Source organism: Phacochoerus africanus, chromosome 7 (assembly GCF_016906955.1).
Source record: "Phacochoerus africanus isolate WHEZ1 chromosome 7, ROS_Pafr_v1, whole genome shotgun sequence".
Lineage (NCBI taxonomy): Eukaryota > Metazoa > Chordata > Mammalia > Artiodactyla > Suidae > Phacochoerus > Phacochoerus africanus.
The window spans coordinates 64733269-64740027 of NC_062550.1; the positions used below are offsets into that span (position 1 = coordinate 64733269).

The window sequence follows — 6759 nt, forward strand, 5'->3', positions numbered from 1 at the left end:
AAAATACCGAGGAGTAAACCTACCTAAAGAGACAAAAGACCTGTGTTCTGAAAACTATAAGATACTGATGAAAGAAATCAAACGACACAAATAGATGGAAAGACATACCATCTCTTGGACTGGAAGAGTCAATATTATCAAAAGGACTATACTACCCAAGGCCATCTACAGATTCAATGCAATTCCTATCACGCTACCAAGGACATTTTTCACAGAACTCAAACAAAATCTTTTAAAATTTGTTTGGAAGCACAAAAAAACCAAGACTAGCCAAAGACATCCTGAAAAAGAAACCTGGAGGTGGAGGCAGCAGCCTCCCTGACGTCAGACTATACTACAAAGCAGGAGTCATCAAAACCGTATGGTACTGGCACAAAGACAGAAATACAGGTCAGTGGAACAGGATAGAAAGCCCAGAATTAAACCCACACACCTACATACAGCCAACTACCTATGACAAAAGAGGCAAGAATATACAAATGGAGAAAAGACAGCCGATGCAATAAGTGGTGCTGGGAAACCTGGACAACCACAAGTAAAAGAGTGAAATTAGAACACTTCCTACCACCATACATAAAAATAAACTCAAAATAGATTAAACACCTAGATATGACAAGTTACTATAAAACTCTTAGAGAAAGCCCTCCTTTCTAAAATATTCTACCTTTAACCGATGCTGCCTCTAAGAAGAGCTCATGAGGCATGTGCCTTTTCTTTACGGTCTCAGTCAGGATTCTTGTGACGGAATTTGGGAGAAAACCCACTTCCAACGGGCTTTCCACACATTTGAGAAGCACTGCTAGTTTCTGTGAGTTGATAGGTTCAGGCCATAGGCGCAAAAGCTCTGAACCTGACTGGAGGCTGCCAAGATAGAAGAGTGTGGTAAAGGAGGATATTTTTCTGAGAAGAACGTTCCTGCCTCTTTATTTTCCTTTACTTTTTATTTTAGTAGTAGTGGTTGTTGTCGTCGGTCCCCCACTTGCGCTGTCCTTTTCCTGAGAGCTGAGCGCTCCCATAACACCTCTGCTTGTCACTTTTCCCTTCCATAATCCCTGTGCAGAATGTGGTCCTCCTCAGATGCACTTGCTCCTTGTGAGCATTGCAGGTAATCTAACTTTCAAACATCCTTTCCCTGTTGTGTCACGGAATTCTTAGTCCCTCCATCCTGGCCTGGGTTCCTCCTTGTTCCGTAGCCTCACCCAGTCCTGATGAGCCCAGTTTTTTCCATCCCTTAGGGAAACTCCCATGTGCATCTCACTTGGTAATTCAGACGTGGCAACCGGCTCTACATTTTTAGCTGAACTATGGACTCACCGGCTACAGCCGTAATTTTCTTACGATCAAAGGTATTCAAAGCTGCAAAAATACACAGAGGAAGACGTTTATTTTTGGCCTGGAAGCTTCAGAAATACTTGAAGAGCAAGGGTTTCCGGTCACAAAAGAAATTCCCTGGGCCTAGGGACAGAGAAGAATGCCTCAGGGGAAAGCGATGGAGAGAAATGCACTTTAGGCTCTGTTAAGCTCCCACTACACCTGGCCCACACCCCAAACCGATAGGACTTTGAGGTTTGCCAGAGGAAATATCAGTCTGTCCAAGAAGCTTGGAAAAATGACGCCAAGGCTGTCTGTGGGTGGCCTTCAGCTGAAACCCTGTGCAGGAACCTGCTTGCCCAGCCAGAAGCCGTACAGTGGATGGGAAATGACTGAACAAAGACGATCGGACAAACGGTCCCTCTCTGCCCCCGTTGGCACAGTCTTTTCCCAGGTGAACGAGAGAGGTATGAACTGGCCTGGAAAATGGCCGAAGCAGAGAGACTGGACAGAGGCACACCATGGGATGGTGACAGGTTGCCTGACAAGCAGAACCAGCTAGAGCCTCAAGAGTCATCATCGGTGCCGTTGTGGGGCCAACCACTAGAGACCCGTGGGGAGATAAAGACAGAGCAGCAGGTGACTCATAACCGGGCACACCCACCCGCCCTGGTGTCTTCACGGACATTACCTGCCACGTGAGGAGGAAGGACCCTGTGTAAATGCCTAAGTGTAGGTAGCCTCAGTTGACTAGAATTCAGCAGAGTCAGAGCGAGAGATAGAGATTCAGGTGAAAGACGTTCAAGATTCAGAAGAAGATAGACGTTTCCCAGATGTGCGGAACACAGGAGTGATAGCCACAGCACACAAGCAAAGCAGACACCAGGGGAACTACGCAGTAACCAACGTGAAAATGAATAAGGGTGACTACAGAACAGGCACTCTGGCTGCTGTGAGAGACGGTCAGCGTGCTTCCCAGTGGCATCTGGCTTCTTGATCATCTTCTCAAGCCGACAGCTCCATGTCCGGGCATGTACTGGACCAGGCAAGACAAGGCTGAAGGCCCAAGGGTGAAAGTCAGGCTGGTGTCTGGGTGTATGCTGCTTTACTGCCTAGTCATCGTGAAAATTACGAAGCTCTGAGGTGGACGGTGGCCCTGGGGTCATCTGAGGCGTGCATGGCATCAGTCCCCAGCGGCCTTTAACCGCAGCCTGCCTGGTGAACCGCGGGATCCGGAGAGGGCGGTTCCCCTCTTCCAGGACTTCAGAACCTCACTGATTCGGACTCGGCACCCCTAGCCGCCAACACACTGGAGCGGCCTTCGGGGAGGGGCTCCGACCCTTGCAGCGCCACTGTCGTGGCTAATGGTGCTGACCCCTCCACGAGGCCTTCTGACTGTCTGCCCTGTCTGTTCTTACAGCAGGTTAGCCCGCTGTGATTGATCCAGACACCTCGCTTTTTCGAGCACAGCGTGCTACCTGCCTCCCTTATGAAAGGCACTCAGGATTGCCAAAGAGCGGGGAGGGAGAAAACGAGGGAGGGTGAACACTCAGCCATGATCAAAAGGGGGGATGGGTACGGTGTGGAGGGAACGGGACCTCGCGTCACGTTTGTGCCCCTCGCGGCAGGATGAATTACTTCAGCAAGTTTAAGGATGTCCTCAGCCTGTGCAGCTCCTTCACGTTGGCTTATTCTCCTTGTTTCCCTAAAATTCCTAGACTCTCAGTCACAGGTGTGAAAGTCATAACACCGTGGGTACACTGGTGCTGCAGAACCCAGGGAAGGGCAGGGACAGGCCCCTGGCTTGTGAATACGGTGGTCAGTGGGGAGGAGGAGGAGGCCCTGGCAGGTAGAAAAGGACGGAAACATTCTTTTCCACAAGCAAAGGACGAAGCAGAAATGCTTTGCAGACATGCGGTCCAGGAGGAAACCTGCTGGACGCAAGAGTGACACGGGGGCTTGGAAGCTCCTATGCCACGATCCTGGCCCTCGAATGTCAGCCTCCCAAACACCCAGAAGGACACGGGGCACTTAGAAACTGGATGCAGATGATTTTATTGGTAATCGAAGCTCAACCGTCACATTCCAATGTCACGGCTCTCCGAAGGACGGGTGTTTTCACGCTCATTTTCTGGAACACAAAAAAGCAAGGTCATAGAGGTGTGGCAGGTGGTTTCTAACGCCGGCCACTCACTAAAGGGAAGGGGGCGAGAGCCCGACATTTGTCCTTCTCTTCTTCCTCCTCCTCCTCTTCCCTGCCTAGTTCCTTTTCGTTCCTGGCTTGAAGGTACCCAGCAGATAATGGGCTCTGCATTGTTGTTGGCCAGATCCTTCTTAGGCTGCATCTGTCTGAATTGCTGTCTATAATGTGCATACGTGTGTGAACAAAACAGTTCCTGCCGTATATTCCAGAAGAGCCGAGCAATGAATCCAGCCTGGTAGGGGTGGTGTGTAAAGGAACCACGGCACAGCCAGGTAATGGATGGTGTGCCGTGCTAAAACAAAACCGCAACAACAAAAACAAGGGTCCCGACAGCTCCACCGAGGTCTATGAGCTTGCCTGGGAGAGTTCTAAGAAATGCGTTATTTGAAATTAGCAGTGGAGACCTATGCTCTCCTGTGTGGCTAAAGAAGCGTATGTATGCACTTAAATAGGTAGAAATGTTTCCAGGAAGGTGTCCCACAGAGTGAACCGGAGTACCCTTTCGGGAAGGAAGTGGGGAGGGAGGATGTGCTATGCCTCTGAGAGGTGGCCTCTTGCCTTTCTCCTTACTAGTTTTAACTTGAGCACATGCTGGAAAGGTTTTTAAACTAGGTAGCATCCAGCCGTATGTATTTGCAGTATTGCTTCGCAGTGACAGTGGACCGGAGAGGCCTGGTCAGGTGAAACTTGAGACAGAAAGACAGTGTGCCTGAGGACGAGGGGACGAGAGGTCCAAGGCAGAGCACAGCTCTCCTTGCTCGTTCCCAGCGCACTTGAGTAAGACAGGTCATGACTGGGGAAAGGCACTTTTTGTCTGCTTCTGAGCGTGGAGAATCACCTCGGATAGGATGTGAAACCTGCCAAGGCTTGCTACTCTATGCCGGGATGTCTGACTGGAAATCCTGAAAACTCGGGCCTGGGGCTAGGCAGTGTCAGCATGGTTCCCGTTGGTTCAGGGACACCCAAAAGGTTGAGGCGCTTCCTGCGGGCTTAGCAGGTAAAAGACCCAGCAATGTCCATGGGGTGGCTGTGGTGACCGCTGCCAGGGCAGGTTCAAAGCCTGGACAGGGAACGTCGGCATGCCATGGGCATGACCGAAACAAGAAAAACACTGAAGAGTTCTGCACCTGCAGGGCTTCGGGCCAGGAGAGGAAAGGGAACTGGATCATACCTATCCTTGAATTCGGGGTCACTGGGGTGGCGGGCTTGGTGGAGGTCTTGGTGTGCTGGGACCTGGGGGTGGTGGGGGTGGCCGGCGGGGGAGGTCTGGCACCAGGTGGGGGGGGTGGCGGGTCGGTGGTGGTCCTGGTGGGGGGGTCCGGGCGGGGGTCTGGCACCAGGTGGGGGGGGGGTCCGGGTGGCGGCGGTCCGGGTGGGGGTGGGGGTGGCGGGGGTCTGGCACCAGGTGGGGCGGGTCCGGATGGCGGCGGTCCGGGTGGGGGTGGGGGTGGCGGGGGTCTGGCACCAGGTGGGGGTGGTCCGGGTGGCGGCGGTCCGGGTGGGGGTGGGGGGGCGGGGATCTGGCACCAGGTGGGGCTGGTCCGGGTGGCGGCGGTCTGGGTGGGGGCGGTCCGGGTGGGGGTGGGGGTGGCGGGGGTCTGGCACCCGGTGGGGCGGGGGGTGGGGGGGGGTGGGGGGTTGGGGTGAGGCGGGGTCGGCAAACCAGTGGGGGGTGGTCCGGGTGGCGGTGCGTTCTGGGTTGGGGCGGTCGCGGGTGGGGTGGGGCGGTGGCTGGGGTCTTGGCACCCACGGTGGGAGGGGCGAGGGTCGGATGGGGGCGGTCCGGGTGGGGGGTGGGGGTGGCGGGGTCTGGCCACGCAGGTTGGGGTGGTCCGGGTGGCGCGGTCGGGTGGGGGGCGGTCCGTGTGGGGGGTGGGGGTGGGCGGGTCTGGAACCACCGGTGGGGCGGGTCGGGTGGTCGGCGTCCGGGTGGGGGTGCGGGTGGCGGGGGTCTCGTGCTGTGTGGCATCCAGGTGGGGGTGTCCTGTGGCGGTGGTCCGGGTGGGGGTGGTGGCGGGCCGGTGGTGGGCCGCGGGGGGGGGTCGCTTTCTTCCTTGTTTTGTCCCCGGCGGATGGGCTGGTCCCCTGCTGGGGTCCCGTCAGGGTGGGGGTGGTTCCTGATCGCTGTCGTTAGCTCTTGTTTGATGGGGTCCCTGGCGGGGGGTCTGGGTCCGGGCTGGAGATTCTGTTAGCCTCGCGTTGGGGGCTGGTCCCTGGGCGGGGGTCTGGCACCAGTGGGGCTACGTCCCATGTGGGGGTGGTCCGGCTGGCTTGTCCGCGGTGGTGGAGGTCCCCGGCGGGGTCTCGGCACCCCGTGGAGGGAGCTGGTCCGTAGTGGTACGGTGGGTCCGGGTGTGGGTTGGGTGGCGGGGGTCTTGCACCCGGTTGTTGGCGTGTCCGGATGGCGGTGGTCCGGGTGGGGGTGGGGTGGCGGGGGTCTGGCACCCTGCGCGTCTTGTCGGGTGGCACGGTCGGTCGGTGGGTGTTGGGGTGCGGGGTCTGGCACCAGTCGGGGTGGTCGCTGAAAGGTGGGCGGTGGTCCAGGTGGTGGAGGTCTCTGGGTTCCGCGGGGGTCTGGCACCCGTTGGGGCTGGTCCCTGCCTCTCCGGTCCGTCACCTGGTGGTCGTCCGCCTCTTCTGATGTCCCTCACCTTGGCTTTTCCTCCGGAGGAGTGTGTCTGGGGGCGGTCCTTCCTCCAGACGTGGTCTCAGAACGTCTCAGCGGAGTGTTGAGTTGGGTCATCCTCTAAATCTGCTGAACACGACCGACAGACTGGGAATAGGTGCAACATTTTAAGGTGGTAACGCCTCCACCTCCACATTTTGACCCTGAACACCTTGTCAGCTGTCCATTTCTGCTGAAGGCCTGCTCTCTCTACTCCTTCTACCAACAACTTCCTCCCCACTGCCTCCCATCCTCTTCAGAGACTTTTAGGAGTCTTGCTGTAGAGCCTTGCTCTGGCAAAGAGCGTGTCCCTAAATGTGGGCAAGAGATATGTTGAGGTCTCAGAATTCCCAGGTGGATGTCTCCACGGACAGAAGACAGCTAAACGCAGTGAAACATTGGCAGTTACAACATGTTTGATTCACACGGACATAGCCTGCACTGTGATTCCAATCCCTGGTCCTTGAGTCCTGTGTGAAGCATCATCGCCAAGCGAGGTGGATCACATACTGGAGACCCTGAAGAAACGAAAGACAACGTGACGGCCCCCAGCGGGGCAGAGGCGGGAGACACGAGGGAG

The 6759-nt window shown here is 55.9% G+C and overlaps 1 long non-coding RNA gene across 1 annotated transcript; it reads right to left on the reverse strand.

Moving 5' to 3' along the window:
• Positions 1-3347: 3347 nt before the first annotated feature.
• Positions 3348-4747, reverse strand: LOC125131795 (uncharacterized). Its single transcript, XR_007136019.1, has 2 exons — positions 4686-4747; positions 3348-3442 (listed from the first exon to the last, which is right to left on the reverse strand). It is a non-coding gene; the product is annotated as an uncharacterized LOC125131795 (long non-coding RNA).
• Between the last annotated feature and the right edge of the window lie 2012 nt (positions 4748-6759).